The following is a 15,421-nucleotide window of genomic DNA, read 5'->3' on the forward strand; positions in this document are numbered from 1 at the left end:
TGGGGCCCCTTTTATAAGTCTGCTAATCCTATTATGAGGGCTGTATCCTTAGGACCCAATCACTTCCCAAAGGTCCCACCTCTTAATATTGTCACTTGGGGATTAGGTTTCAATGTATAAATTTTGTAGGGACATAAACATTCAGATCATAGCACATGAGTTTCTCTCTTCTAATCTGGGGGAGGTGGTGGTGGAGCGGGATACTAGTAGCATTGAAACAAGAGTCTAAGGAAAGGATGCTGGACATGCTGGTTCCACATTTCTTTTTCCAGTTTGAATACCTAATGTCTCAAAAATGAGGTATAGTTTTTTTTGTCAAGTAAAATATATATCTACATTATGGCCCAACAATTCCTCTCCTAACTATTTGCCCAAGTGAAATGAAAATGCATGTCCACAAAAAGGCTTCTGCAGGAATATCCATAGCTGTTTTTATGCAAAAATGTTCACAGAAATTCTATTAAAGACCAGATTTATGTAGCATTTGCCAATTTCCATGATACAAATACTCCCATCATGGTCAATTTCAAACTGCTACTGTGATGTCACTGAATGTAGAGTTGGAAAGGTGTGAACTATTGCAAATGGACTCTAGCTGGATGGGACTCAAAATCATTATGTTGAGCAAAAGAAACCAGAGTACACCTTGTATTATTTCTTTTGTATAAAATATAAGACATGATATTGCACAAAACAGAAGTATGTTCCTATTTTTATTGCTGAGTAGTATTCCTTTGTATGAATATACCACCGTATGTTTACCCATTCACGTGCTGATGAACATTTGGCTTCATTCCAGTTTTCAACTATTTTAAATGGAAGTACTATGAAAAAAATTTTCAGAATTGAAGAAAGTAGCACATCTGTGTGATGGAGGCAGTGATGGCTTCCCCATGCTATAGATTTCATATGTGAAACTGAAGACTTCAAGAGTCACTAATGTTGTTAGGAGCTACCACAACGAACCAGGGTTGCCTCCCCCATACTGAGCTGTTTTACTTAGGTTATCTCATCACAGTGAAACAGAAGTTTTAAGCCAAAAGCTTCTATTCTGCCTTAATTTCCCAACACAGATAGTGCTAAACAGTATTCCAATGATATCTCACGAGTTCCAGACCTCTGTCAAAGATGAGATTCTTTGCTGTCTATGATCTTCTGGACTGACATTCTTGGTTTACTCTTCCTACTCGAGGAGGCATTTGCTCCCAGGATACCCCAAGCTTTAAGGTAGCAAGTGGCAACTGCTTCAAATGGAGAAAGATTCCATCCCCTTTAGTCACCTCTTCTGAAGCAGAAATCAGGAGACTGCTTCCAGAGGTCCTGCATTATTTAAGCCAAGATGCCTGGGTGTCGTTGTTCACATCTGTAGACCCAGCCACTGGGGAGCTAAGGCAGGAGGATCATTTGAGCCCAGGAGTTCTAGAGTGCAATGAGCTATGACTGCACTACTGGCATTTCAGCTTGGGAAACAAAGTGACACCTCCATCTCTAAAAAAACAATAATGATACCAAGATGCGTGGTAATATCCAATCTCAAATTTCTTGACGTACTCATTGCACTAGAAATCAACTTTCTCTCTATTTTCTAACAGAATCATTAGAGAGTTAACCAGCATAATTTCTTGATAACGAGGGACTTTTCATGATCCTTGTGCAAGCATTCCGTGATTCCTTCCATTGCTGCCATATGTGTAATTTGTCTTTGGGAAAGAGACTTACAAATATATCCCTGGTACCTCACAGTTGTGGTCACAGTTTATTAGCCCCAAAATATGTCAACAGTCTTTAAAATGTACATGCTCTATGACCCATTAATTTTACTTTCAGCATTTTATCCAAAGTACAAAATTAGTAAGTCAAAGTAATATATACATACATAAATTCTAATTAAAAATTGAAAACAATTTAAATGTACAATAAAAAAGTTTATTCATATGATAATTATACAACTGTTGAAGATCATGTTTTCAAAGAACAGTTAATGATATAGGAATATGTGCCAAAATAAATGTATGGTATTTATTTAAATATTTACAGAGTATTTATAAGTGTATAGAATATTTATTTAAAATATCAACATATAAATTCAAATTTCCCCTAGGTCCCACTAGCTTGTTTGTAAGGAAGGACATTAAATCCAAGGGATCATTATCATTAGCTGTTAACTACAAGACTACAGCCTCGAACGTCCTTCTGCCTGAATATCTCTTTGGAAGTCCCCAAAAGGTACATGGGTTTCCAAGATGAAAAATGTAGGCAAATCCCAGAATGAGGTAAGTGTATGTGCCATTATACCTTACCCCTGCAATCAGCCTGGAACTCCTGCTCCCACCCAAAAAATCAGGCCCTGTGGATGGGAAGGAAACAGAGGAACAGGCCAGGGCAATCACCTTACAGAAAATGGGCAGAAATTGCGCACATGACTTCTGCTTATGTTTCATTGGTGAGAACTTTGTCACGTAACCACAGCAAGCCTCAAGGAAACCTGGGAAATTTAGTTTTCAGTTGAATTGCCCTGTGTCCAGGAAGAAAAGCAGAATGAATTTTGGGGACAACCAGTAGTCTGTCACATCTCATTTGGATAGATTTTTTTTTTTTTTTTTTTTTTAAATGCAGGAAGGAAATACTGTGGCTATCTCTAAGTTAATAGGGTTTGTAAAGACTTTTTCCTCTACACTTTCTGAATTCCCTAAACTTTGTGCAGTGGCCATCTATTTCTTTCATAACAAGTTGAAACATTATTAATTTTTTTAAAGACCAGAAATAAATACTCTAAAATGTTATCAGCAGTTATCTTTGGAAGATAAGACTCCATGTAACTTTTTTTCATTTTCTTTTCTTATATTTGCTGAATTTTTATAATTTATTTGAAATTTTAGAAAGTAGTTCACCAAATGTCTTAGTTCCTGCAGGGACAGGTAGAAATATTGTTATGGCCTATATTTGGGTTTCACACATGGTCACAATTACAGTGTACTTCTGTCAGAGCCCTCTGTTTTCTTTGTTTTAAAATAGAAAGTAAGCCTGTTTATATATGACTCTCAGTAAGATGATGAACGACATAAAATTCTTCAACCTGCCCCCCACAGCAACCATTTTAAGTAACTCATCTGTTCAACTTCAGAATGGAAGCTGTAATCAGCTGCTAACTAGTTCTCCTAGCAAGTTACAGCACTCCCTGGCTCCATAAAAGTTTCTCACCTTACTGCTGAGCTGTCCTCTGGGAACACGACTGTCCTCCCATCTTCACACTTAGCCTCTATTACATTCAAGCGGGTTTATCTCACTGAAGTGAGCCTACCCCCACCATGGTTTCAACCAACGGAAGCTCAAGGTATTAACTTTCCTGGTATATCTACATTTCATTGGGACATTTTGGAGACCTGACGAAATCAATTTGGAATGGTTAAACCATAGAAATTGAAAGAGTGAGAAACTAAAATATCTTGGAAGAAATAGAACTCTCTCAATAACATGTTAATCCTACCATAAATATAACAGCTCACTTATAAGGAAAGCTCTGTAGAGAAGCACAGAGATAAATCAATTAAAGCAAGCCTTTAAAAAAAAAAAAAAAGTAGGCAGCAGGCCTGGCATGGTGGCTCAAGCCTATAATCCCAGCACTTTGGGAGGCCGAGGCAGTCAGATTAAGAGGTCAGGAGACCAGCCTGGCCAACATAGTGAAACCTCATCTCTACTAAAAATACAAAAAATTAGCTGGGCGTGGTGGCAGATGCCTGTAATCCTGCTACTTGGGAGGCTGAGGCAGGAGAATCGCTTGAACTCAGGAGGCAGAGGTTGCAACAAGCCAAGATTGCACCATTGCATACCAGCCCACGCGACAATGTGAGTCTGTCTCAAAAAAAAAAAAAAAAAAAAAAGGAGGCACCAGTACTCTGGAAAATGCTACAAAATGTTTAAATGCTTTTCCTATCTTTCCCTTTTCGTACCTGTCCTTTTGTCTATCGTTCCACTCCTGTGATACTCAGAACCTGAACATCACACAGAATGAAAATAGCATTATAAAAACAAGTAATATAGAAACATCATTTTTCAGTATTTACAAGCATAAAAACCACCTTCACTTTTTCAGGGGACCAGTGATATGACTTGCTTCACACTGTGGCATTTTACCTATGATTCCCACCAAATTATTTAGTTGAAATGGGAGTGTTTATTTATTTAAGCACATTTATCAAAATCACTCTGAATAAGGGATACTGACATTCTGGATGACTGGTGTACACCTTCGTGAGAAACAGCCCAGATTGACTCTTCTCACTGACCTTCAACATCATGATTTAGTGGGGAGGAAGAAAATGACAAAGAGAATGATAGAAAGGAATAGAGGTCTATTTTACTTCACAGATTACATTAAGATTCCAAAATGTCTTGTTTGTTTCTCACACACCTACGAATCTTCCCGAAACCTACAGCCTGCTTTACTCTTTGTAATTTATTTTCTCATTCAGTTGTTCTCCTGATACTACAGTTCTTTTAGACTTCAAAATATTCTAATTGCTTAATCACCCCTCCTGGCATAGTCCTTATTTCCTTCAGTGTTCTTTCTTTCTCCCATGAGAAACACAGAGTACATCGATTCCTGCCAGCTGTTCTGCATCTCCAATTGTGAAGACTGAGACAAAGAATTAGCTTGGTCTGATTACATTTGTCAGTCAAATTACCCTGGGATTTTGTATTTATAACCACTATTTCATTTATAATTTAAAAAGAGAGGGCAGCGCAGTGGCTCATGCCTGTAATCCCAGAACTTTGGGAGGCTGAGGCGGGCGGATCACGAGGTCAGGAGATCGAGACCCTCCTGGTTAACACAGTGAAACCACATCTCTATTAAAAACACACACACACAAAAAATTAGCAACCCCATCTCTACTAAAAATACAAAAAAAAAAAAAAAATTAGTCTGGCGTGGGGGAGGGCACCTGTAGTCCCAGCTACTGGGGAGGCTGAGGCAGGAGAATGGCGTGAACCTGGGAGGCAGAGCTTGCAGTGAGCCAAGATCGCACCACTGCACTCCAGCCTGGGTGACAGAGCGAGATATGTCTCAAAAAAAAAAAAAAAAAAAAAAAAAAAGAAAAAGAAAGAAAGAAAAAAGAAAAACAAAGAAAACTTTCATTTCCTTACTTCGAGACTCCAATTTCCTGACATAGACTATCATTTATGAAATACAATAGACAATGAAAACATAGGTAGATAATTCACTTATTTAAGAAAAAGAGGAGGAAGAGGAGGTAGAGGAGGCACTTTTCTGAAACATGTAGTAACTCAGGGATTTGTAGAATAATCCAAAGACTATTGATGTCTTTCTAGACATAGCTTTTTTTTTTTTTTTTTAATCCCCAACCCTATATAATCCCCAGACCCTAAGCCTTTTTGGCATTCTGAATTAATAATTTGTATAATGCTTTTATCCACACCAGTAGTGCTGGTCTAGGTAAGGCAACATGTAGTGGTCTCAGCTATTCAGGAGCCTGAGGTGGGAGGATTGGTTGAGCCCAGGAGTTCAAGGCCTGTGAGTACTGCACTCCAGCCTATGTGACACAGCGACATTTGTTAAAAGAAAAAATTCAGCCAGATGTGGTGGCTCATACCTGTAATCCCAGCACTTTGGGAGGCTTACACAGTAGGATCACTTCAGCCCAGAAGTTCAAGATCAGCCTGGGCAACATAAGGGAGACCCTGTCTCTACAAAAATAAAAATAAAAAATTAGTCAGATGTGGTGGCACACACTTGTAATCCCAGCTACTCAGGAGGCTGGGGTGGGAGGATTGCTTAAGCTCAGGAGGTCAAAGCTACAGTGAGCCCTGATAGCACCACTTCATTCCAGCCTGGATAGCAGAATGAAACCCTGTCTCAAAAAATGACAGACTGGATTAAGAAAATGTGGCACATATACACCATGGAATACTATGCAGCCATAAAAAAGGATGAGTTTGTGTCCTTTGTAGGGACATGGATGCAGCTGGAAACCATCATTCTTAGCAAACTATCACAAGAACAGAAAACCAAACACCGCATGTTCTCACTCATAGGTGGGAATTGAACAATGAGATCACTTGGACTCGGGAAGGGGAACATCACACACTGGGGCCTATCACGGGGAGCGGGGAGGGGGGAAGGATTGCATTGGGAGTTATACCTGATGTAAATGACGAGTTGATGGGTGCTGATGAGTTGATTGGTGCAGCACACCAACATGGCACAAGTATACATATGTAACAAACCTGCACGTTATGCACATGTACCCTAGAACTTAAAGTATAATAATAATAATTAAAAAAAAAAAAAAAACGACAGCAACAACAAAACAAACAAAAAAGTAAATATTCAAAGAGCTTTTGTTGCAGTCTATGTTTAGCTTAAACTGACATACCAGGTCACTGCCAATTCTTGACTGAACTAGGCAACCTTTCCTTCTACCAATGGGTCTTCCAGAAGATAATGTCACTTCCAGAATGAAGTATCTGATGGTTATAAAGCATATTTGTTTTAGTAGAGGCCACTTTTAATGTCTACTAAAAAGAGAGCTGTCCCTACCGGTTCCAAGACTGCAAAATGGCAGAGAATTAAGCCATGGAACAAATCAGCCATTTAAGCAATGTGCTCCTTTCTAAAATGAAAATATCATCGCTATTTGTTTTGTCATGGAGAGGAAGAGCATTTTTTAAAAAATTATTATTATACTTTAAGTTCTGGGATACATGTGCAGACCGTGAAGGTTTGTTACACAGGTATACATGTGCCATGGTGGTTTGCTGCACCCATGAACCCGTCATCTATATTAGGTATTTCTCCTAATGCTATCCCTCACCTAGCCCCCCACCCACTGACAGGTCCTGGTGTGTGATGTTCTCCTCCCTGTGTCCATGCATTCACATTATTCAACTCCCACTTAGGAGTGAGAACATGCGATGTTTGGTTTTCTGTTTCTGTGTTAGTTTGCTGAGAATGATGGTTTCCAGTATCATCCATGTCCCTGCAAAGGACATGAACTCATCCTTTTTTATAGCTGCATAGTATTCCATGGTGTATATGTACCACATTTTCTTTATCCAGTCAATCATTGATGGGCATTTGGGTTGGTTCCAAGTCTTTGCTATTGTGAAGAGTGCTGCAATAAACATATATATGCATGTGTCTTTATAGTAGAATGATTTATAATCATTTGGGTATATACCCAGTAATGGGATTGCTGGGTCAAACGGTATTTCTGGTTCTAGATCCTTGAGGAATTGCCACACTTTCTTCCACAATGGTTGAACTAATTTACACTCCCACCAACAGTATAAAAGTGTTCCTATTTCTCCACATCCTCTCCAGCATCTGTTGTTTCCTGACTTTTTAATAATTGCCATTCTACCTGGTATGAGATGGTATCTCATCGTGGTTTTGATTTGCATTTCTCTGATGGCCCGTGATGATGAGCTTTTTTTCCTATGTTTGGCCACATAAATGTCTTCTTTTGAGAAGTGTCTGTTCATATCATTTGCCCACTGTTTGATGTTTTTTTTTCTTGTATATTTAAGTTCTTTGTAGATTCTGGATATTAGCTCTTTGTCAGATGGATAGGTTGCAAAAATTTTCTCCTATTCTGTAGGTTGCCTGTTCACTCTGATGACAGTTTCTTTTGCTGTGCAGAAACTCTTTAGTTTAATTAGATACCATTTGTCAATTTTGGCTTTTGTTGCCATGGCTTTTGGCGTTTTAGTCATGAAATCTTTGCCCATGCCTATGTCCTGAATGGTACTGCGTAGGTTTTCTTCTAGGGTTTTTATGGTTTTAGGTGTTACATTTAAGTCTTTAATCTATCTTGAGTTAATTTTTGGATAAGGTATAAGGAAGGGGTCCAGTTTTAGTTTTCTTCATATGGCTAGTCAGTTTTCCCAACACCATTTATTAAATAGGGAATCCTTTCCCCATTTGTTTTTGTCAGGTTTGTCAAAGATCAGATGGTTGTACACCTGTGGCATTATTTCTGAGGCCTCTGTTCTGTTCCTTTCGTCTATATCTCTGTTTTGGTACCAGTACCATGTTGTTTTGGTTACTGTAGCCTTGTAGTATATTTTGAAGTCAGGTAGCGTGATGCCTCCAGCTTTGCTCTTTTTGCTTAGGATTGTCTTAGCTATATGGGCTCTTTTTTGGTTCCATGTGAAATTTAAGGTAGTTTTTGCTAATTCTGTGAAAAATGTCAATGGTAGCTTGATGGGGATAGCACTGAATCTATAAATTACTTGGGGCAGTATGACCATTTTCATGATATTGACTCTTCCTGTCCATGAGCATGGAATGTTTTTCCATTTGTTTATGTCCTCTTTGATTTCCTTGAGCAGTGGTTTGTAGTTCTCCTTGAAGAGGTCTTTCACATCCCTTGTAAGTTGTATCCTAGGCATTTTATTCTCTTTGTAGCAATGTGAATGGGTGTTCACTCGTGATTTGGCTGTTTGTCTAGTATTGGTGTATAGGAATGCTTGTGACTTTTGCACATTGATTTTGTATCCTGAGACTTTGCTGAAGTTGCTTATCAGCTTAAGGAGATCTGGGGCTGAGATGATGGGGTTTTCTAAATATACAATCATGTCATCTGCAAACAGAGACAATTTGACTTCCTCTCAGGAAGAGCATTCTTGATGTAATTTTGTAAATCTATTAAATAATGATAAATTGTTCATCAAGGCTGAGATGTTTCTTTTTAAATGAGCTCTATGAATTCAGAATACAGAACATGTAGAGGAAATTTAGTTGCTATTGCCATCTGGAAGGCAAACTAGGGAGGTCAAAGACATCTAAGGCCTGGAGAGATGTAGATGAGCTGACAGGATGAATACCTGCTCCTTTTTCAAAAGCTGTCGATTTTCTTAACAACTAGTAATTCTGGACTTTTTTTTTGGATCCTTCATTGATTATTGTTTATAGCAGTATATGATGAAAAAATATAAATATGCAGACAGGTTTTGAACAGTGAATTTCAGAAGGAAATGTCAAATTTTTAAAGTAAATCTAAACAGGGAATATAAATGGGATAATTCATTTTGATATCCAAAAGTAATTTCACATTATGAAATAACATAAAATTTACATTTGCCTTCACTTAATAAATGCTTCCCAGATTTGCATGGCCCTAATACAATAAGATTAAGAATATTCTATCATTGTTTATCCTTTGTGATCAGTTGTTTATCCTGTGTTAAACAAATATTGTGGGAAGAATAGATTGGAACAGGCTTCAAAACTATTCCTTGGATGCTCATCAACAGAAACACAGAGAGACAGCAGAGCTCAGAACTTGGACAGATAAAAATCTAACAGGAAAACCAAAAGTAAACTGACTAGAATTTTAAATCTTCAACAATGAAGAGAGTCGTGGGATTACTGGTATAAATGCAAACCTGATGCTGCAGAAAATAACTTTGAATTTTTGTTTCCAAAAAATAAATATATCAACTTGTCTTTCCAAGGAGATCCTTAATGATACATGTGCCAGGGTAATGTATGCATGTATATATATAATGTGTGTATTTTATATATAGTCTTTCTTGAAAAAAGCAAGAGGAAAAAAAAAGCATGAAGAACATATAACATATGGCATTCCCTATCGCCTCAGCTGGTGTTTGCCATTTCCTGCTTGTAACTTTCTTAATTTTACATCTCCTCAATTTCAATATACTAGACATTTTAATCAGATTTGCAAGTTGGCCTTCCATTTCTTCACTTGCAGCCCCTGCTCCTATTAATCTTTTCAATTATGTAAGCAGGCCTATTTGATTTAAAGAAGAGCTAAAAATTACAATGCCTAGGGTGTCTTCATGAATAATCAATAATGTGCTCATTGTGATGTGGCTGTCTGGGTAAGCTATGTTCTGATGCAAGAGGCAATAGAATTCAAAACTATTCTAATATTTTAATCAAATATTATGGGATTGATATATGTGATATTTGGGACAGCAAAAATCAGTGAGGGGCATAGAGGCATCCTATGAGGGGGGAAAAAAAACAAAACAAAACAACCTTACTTTAAGTCACTCAAGCATTGCCCCCCAAAGCTGGGCCTGTTTTTCTTAACTTCTATGCCCCGCCCACATCCAGGCTGCATATGAAGCAGTTCTCTTTAGGAAAGTCAGGAAAACAAAACTGGTCATTAACCCTCAGGCAAGTAGATTGAATATCTTTCCCAAAGCAATTAATTAGGATTCCAGCATGTTAGGATCTTATCCTTTGCTGGCAAAATCTCCCTCACTAATTCCAAAGTCAAAAGTGGAAACAAAACAAAACAAAAAAAAAGTGAAAGCACCTCCACAGATTCTAAAATAAATGCATATTTGTTCTCAACTAGAAACCAGTTGCTGGGAAATGTTGGCAACTCAGGATGATCTCCCATTCCAAGCTTCTCACTGTCATCCTAAGAATGCTGTGGTTCTAAGAGTTCTTGTAGTTTGCTTCAGCAATAAACTCTGTGCCTTTAGACACCCCAAGGAGTTTTCCTGGTAAATGCAAAGAGTAACTTACCCAAAACACAATCTTTCACACTCTAGAAGCAATGCCTAAGGTTAGGCAGTACCACTTAAGAAACTAATGTGACCAGCCAGAACTCAATGTTGACATCTGAGATGTTAGGGTATGCGTGAGGGCTACTTTTCTAAAAGTTTACATACATATGCAGGATTCCATCCATTTTCTCCATCACATTTTCACTAATTAACATGGTTATTAAAGAGCTGGACTTCATATTATCCTAAATTTCCTGGCACATGTAATTGCAAACTCACTCCAGAACTTTCCTTTTATACCTCCCACCAGGTTGCCTAATGGTGTTACTTATAGACATTTCTCACTATGAGGGTAATCAGGTTTCAATGAAACTCTAAAATACTTTAGAGGAATCCATAAAATTTGAGAAGAGGGAGATAAGAGAGAAAATTATACATACTCTAGGCAGCCAATTTTGATGTGGTATCATTGATAGTCATTTTCTATTCATCACCTAGCTCTTAATATAAAACTTCATAAGTCAAAACATAAGTTCACAAATACAGAACCAGGACCCCAGTAAAAAATAAAAATCAGAAGACAATCAGGCAATATAGCCATAGGGAGGAAAAAACCACTATGATCAGAAGCAGAGAACTATAATATAGTCCTTTCCTTACCCTTAAGCCAATAGCCTAAAATGTACAATCATAGAAGAAATTTTTATTTCACACACATGAAAATGGCTAGTACCTATTGCTCATCCACATTTTCCATGTATCAAACAGCATAGACATACAGGAAAACTAAAACTCTCTTTGATGCTCATAAATATTCAGTTAAAATTTTTAAAAATTTACTTATAAAAAAAGAGCAGTTGTTACCTTATGTCTATGTAAAATTAATTTCTCTACAAAATAAAATCAACAAACTAAATTAAAACATCTCAGGATCTCACATGGATCAGAGTTCCAAAACTGGTAGCTGTAGTTAAGACTAGAGGTGTCAGAACAAAATTTTAAGTCAAGAGAATCTTTGAATCTGTATGAAATCATGTCTAAATAATGCTAAATATAAGAATTTACATTAACAAATGAAACAAGCACAAAGATAAAAATTGCACAGTTAGGGAAGGTCAAAATTTAAGCCTGCCTTCACATAAAATTTAACATTTTCATTCCTTGCCCTATGCCTTACCCTAGAGAATTAATAGGAAACTAAGACTTCAGGCAATTAGGTACCACCATCTGTAAATTACCCAGAAAATGATTGAGAGTGTAGTATCAAAAGACTGACAAGAAGTAAATTCTCATGATGAGAATTTACAGCATTCTGGAAAAACGCAGTGAAGCCAGATTTCAAAATATGTATTTAGTGACTCATAAAATTTCATTGCCCCAGAGTGAAAAAAAGAAATACCACAGTTAGGCAACATTTTCAGCAGATGCCCCTAACATACTTCTAACTTTAAAATAGTTCTTCAAATCTTCTTGAAGTGCTTCCTATTCATTTATATTTCTCTTATTTTATTGGTTTTTCTTACCACTGTCCTACAGGATTAGGAGTGAATCCAGGAGTAGAAGAAATTGAGAAAAACTGAATGTCAAGTTCACAATGCCCTGCTTAGCCTCATCCAACTCAAACTTGCTATCCATATAGTCAGATGGGGTAAGCTGGGGGATAAAATGAGAAATGGAAATGGATCCATTTTAATCATATTCCTCTACTCCACCTTTGTGAAAAGCAGTCTACAAGATACCCCTCTTACATTTAATGTTTTAACATTATTTTTAAAATCTCAAAAGGAAAATAACCCTGAGTATTTCACACAGGAGAAACTGAAGAAAACTCCAGGCATGAAGACTTTACACTCAGGTAAAAGAGAGGAACAAAGGCCAAATCTGTCCACAGTGACATTTTGTTAGCTAATGTGCCTTTCAACAGAGCTTCATTCTCCAGTTTGCCACAATCCCCACCACTACTTATTATATTGTACAAGCTGCTTCACACTTCACATTCACCTTTCCTATTAGTTCCTGTATGCATTGCAGACTTTGACCCCTGCAAGTGAAGATTTATCTTCATCCACTCTTACAAACTCAGCTTTGGCAGAGGTCTTTAAAGTCCATCCTCTAGAACAACCATCCATTTGATAATTAGATTCTCTAATACATTTCTGCCTAGCTTTTTGCACATCAGTAACACCAGAAGAACTTAAAAATGAATAAATAAAAAGATGCCTGAGCCCCGTCCCTGACCTACTGAATTAAAATATTGAACGATGCAGGGGGTGGGAATTCGGGAGAGTTCTAAGTATCTATGCAGGTGAATCTGATGAGCAGCTAGGGGTTACAAACTATTTATTATATCTAATCATGAAGAACTCACAGTTTTTGGATAACAATGTAAGGAAGTTCTTTCCTCAGGCAAATCTTAGTGCTCAGACTAGAGATAGAGAAGAGTTACCTGCCTCTCAGCCCTGGGGTGGTTTGACAGTGTATCAGAGAGCCTTGTCAAAACTCGGAGGGGTTTGTTATAGAAACGAGACGTCACTTCTTCCACTGCCTGCCATATGTTTCATTCCCTGCTGGCTTGATTCTGAGAACATTTTCCATATCTGTGTCCATGTGAAAGCTAAAGCTACCTATTCAGGTGTTGCAGCTGTCACCAACAATATCCTGGTGATGGGATGAAATAGATTTTGCTTCAGAAACTATGAAAAGAAAGTTGGTGTGCAGAAATGACACATTATGAAACGATGAAGTACAACATCTGGCTCAGAAGTGAGTCAGACAGGTGCCATTAATGAGACAAACAGGAAGCTTCTTTATTAAAAGCAAAGTTAAATTTTGAGGCTATTTTGGACTCTCTCTATACAGGTCTATTAACCAATTCAGTTGAAATATCATTACAGTGGATTTGAGCAGATGTTTGGCTGCATTAGCTGAAATGGCTGGTTATTACAGCAAAGATTCATCCCACATAATTGCCCATAGGAATTTAATAGCCATAGGTTAAAAAATACATCATTATTGGGCCAGGCACAGTGGCTCACACCTGTAATCCCAGCACTTCGGGAGGCCGAGATGGGTGGTTCACGAGGTGAGGAGTTCAAGACCAGCCTGGCCAAGATGCTGAAACTCCCGTCTCTACTAAAAATACAAAAATTAGCCGGGCATGGTGGCACACACCTGTAATCCCAGCTACTCGGGAGGCTGAGCCAGGAGAATCGCTTGAACCCAGACAGCAGAGGTTGCAATGAACCAAGATCATGCCACTGCACTCCAGCCTGGGCGACAGAGCAAGACTCTGTCCTGGAAAAAAAAAAAACAACAACAACATTATTATACCAGGTCAAAATTGTACAATAGTTTACACCTTTCAAAGCACTCACTCACAAATAATCTCATGGAAACTTTAAAGAAACCTGTTTGTCAGGTGATAATAAACCCATATAACAGATGAAGAAACAGAGACTCCTGTCCCATGACTTGCCCAAACTTATTCAAGTAGGATCACAGCTGCACAGACCCCAGATTCTCCAAATCTAAGGTCAAGGCTCAAGCTCTGAGGATCTTCAGGTTTTTAAACTACAAGAGGAAGTTTTAAGAAACAAAGAAAAACTTTAACCAATATAAACCTAACCATGATTCTGGAAAACCTGGGGCCGAACAGGAAGAAATGTAGGAAAGAAATAAAATGTGAGAAACATCTAGCCCTGGATGCCAAGGCTGGAGACTTGCTAGTTTTCAGACTGAATCCTAACATACTGCTGGCACATACACATCTGCAAGCTATTCCCAGGCCCATCAAGAGCCCCCTGTCAAAGTCACAGGTGTAGGGTAGAAAACAGAAGAATGAAACCACCTTACAGTTGTGCAGCACTTTAATCATCTACACAAAAGAGATAAGACACATTTCCCTGCCAGGTAAGTATTGGCTAAGGAATACTGAAGCACAGGAATATTTTGAGAAAGAACATACGAAATGTAGCTGAAAGGACTTTCTAAATATCAGCCCCCACGGTGCTGACGGTCAATCATGATATTTTGGAACCAAGAGGTCCAGAATAGGTATTCTACACAGTAAAATAATAATAATAACTTTGAAAACATAGTGCATAATGCATTATTTGATTCTGCCATATTTGGTTCAGCATGCAAAGTTAAGTCATGGTAAAATGAGGAAGAATATCTCTTAAATATCAGGAAGATCTTTATGCCTTAAATGAGTAAACCCCTGAACCATGAGTCTGAGTCAAGAAGAAATGGACAGTGAAAAGAACAGTGCCTTTTCCATTAAAATGTGTAAGGGTGAAATTAAAAGTAGAATGACTCCCTCTTTCTTTGTAATTACTTACTTATTTAGGACATTTTATTAAAACTCAGCTATGAAGTCATTAGCAGATTGTAAATCTTTGGGCATGAATCACATAATTTCATCTCTTTTCAGTCTCTAAATTTTATTAGTTTATCAATGTTGATTTTAAGGATGATGGAATTTGACCCAAAATATTATGTATCCCTGTACTTACATGTCTTAATAGGACATATATATGTGTGTGTAATCTGAAATATATATGTGTATAATTAATTTGCTTTTCCTAAAGTCACATATATATATGGCTTTAGAAAATATATAGGATAATATATAAAATAATATAGGATAAAATATATAGGATAATGATAGGATATTAATGTGTGTGTCATATATAGATACATATATATATCCTATATTATCCTATATACTTTCTAAAGCCATATATATGTGGTTTTAGGAAAAGTTAATTTAATTATATACATATACATTCCAGCTTAAGAAAAAGCCAATATAATAGAGTTCAAAATAATAAAATGGACCGGGCACGGTGGCTCACGCCTGTAATCCTAGCACTTTAGGAGGCTGAGGCAGGCAGATTACGAGGTCAGGAGATCG

General features: G+C 37.6%; 1 long non-coding RNA gene across 1 annotated transcript in view; it reads right to left on the minus strand.

Moving 5' to 3' along the window:
- Positions 1–4,004: 4,004 nt before the first annotated feature.
- Positions 4,005–15,421, minus strand: part of LOC135966538 (uncharacterized) — a 73,318-nt gene continuing 61,901 nt past the window's right edge. Inside the window, exon 3 of the long non-coding RNA XR_010579889.1 lies at positions 4,005–4,636. This is a non-coding gene — a long non-coding RNA (uncharacterized lncRNA). The remainder of the gene's footprint in view (positions 4,637–15,421) is intronic.

This window comes from Macaca fascicularis, chromosome 12, assembly GCF_037993035.2.
Source record: "Macaca fascicularis isolate 582-1 chromosome 12, T2T-MFA8v1.1".
Taxonomy (NCBI): domain Eukaryota; kingdom Metazoa; phylum Chordata; class Mammalia; order Primates; family Cercopithecidae; genus Macaca; species Macaca fascicularis.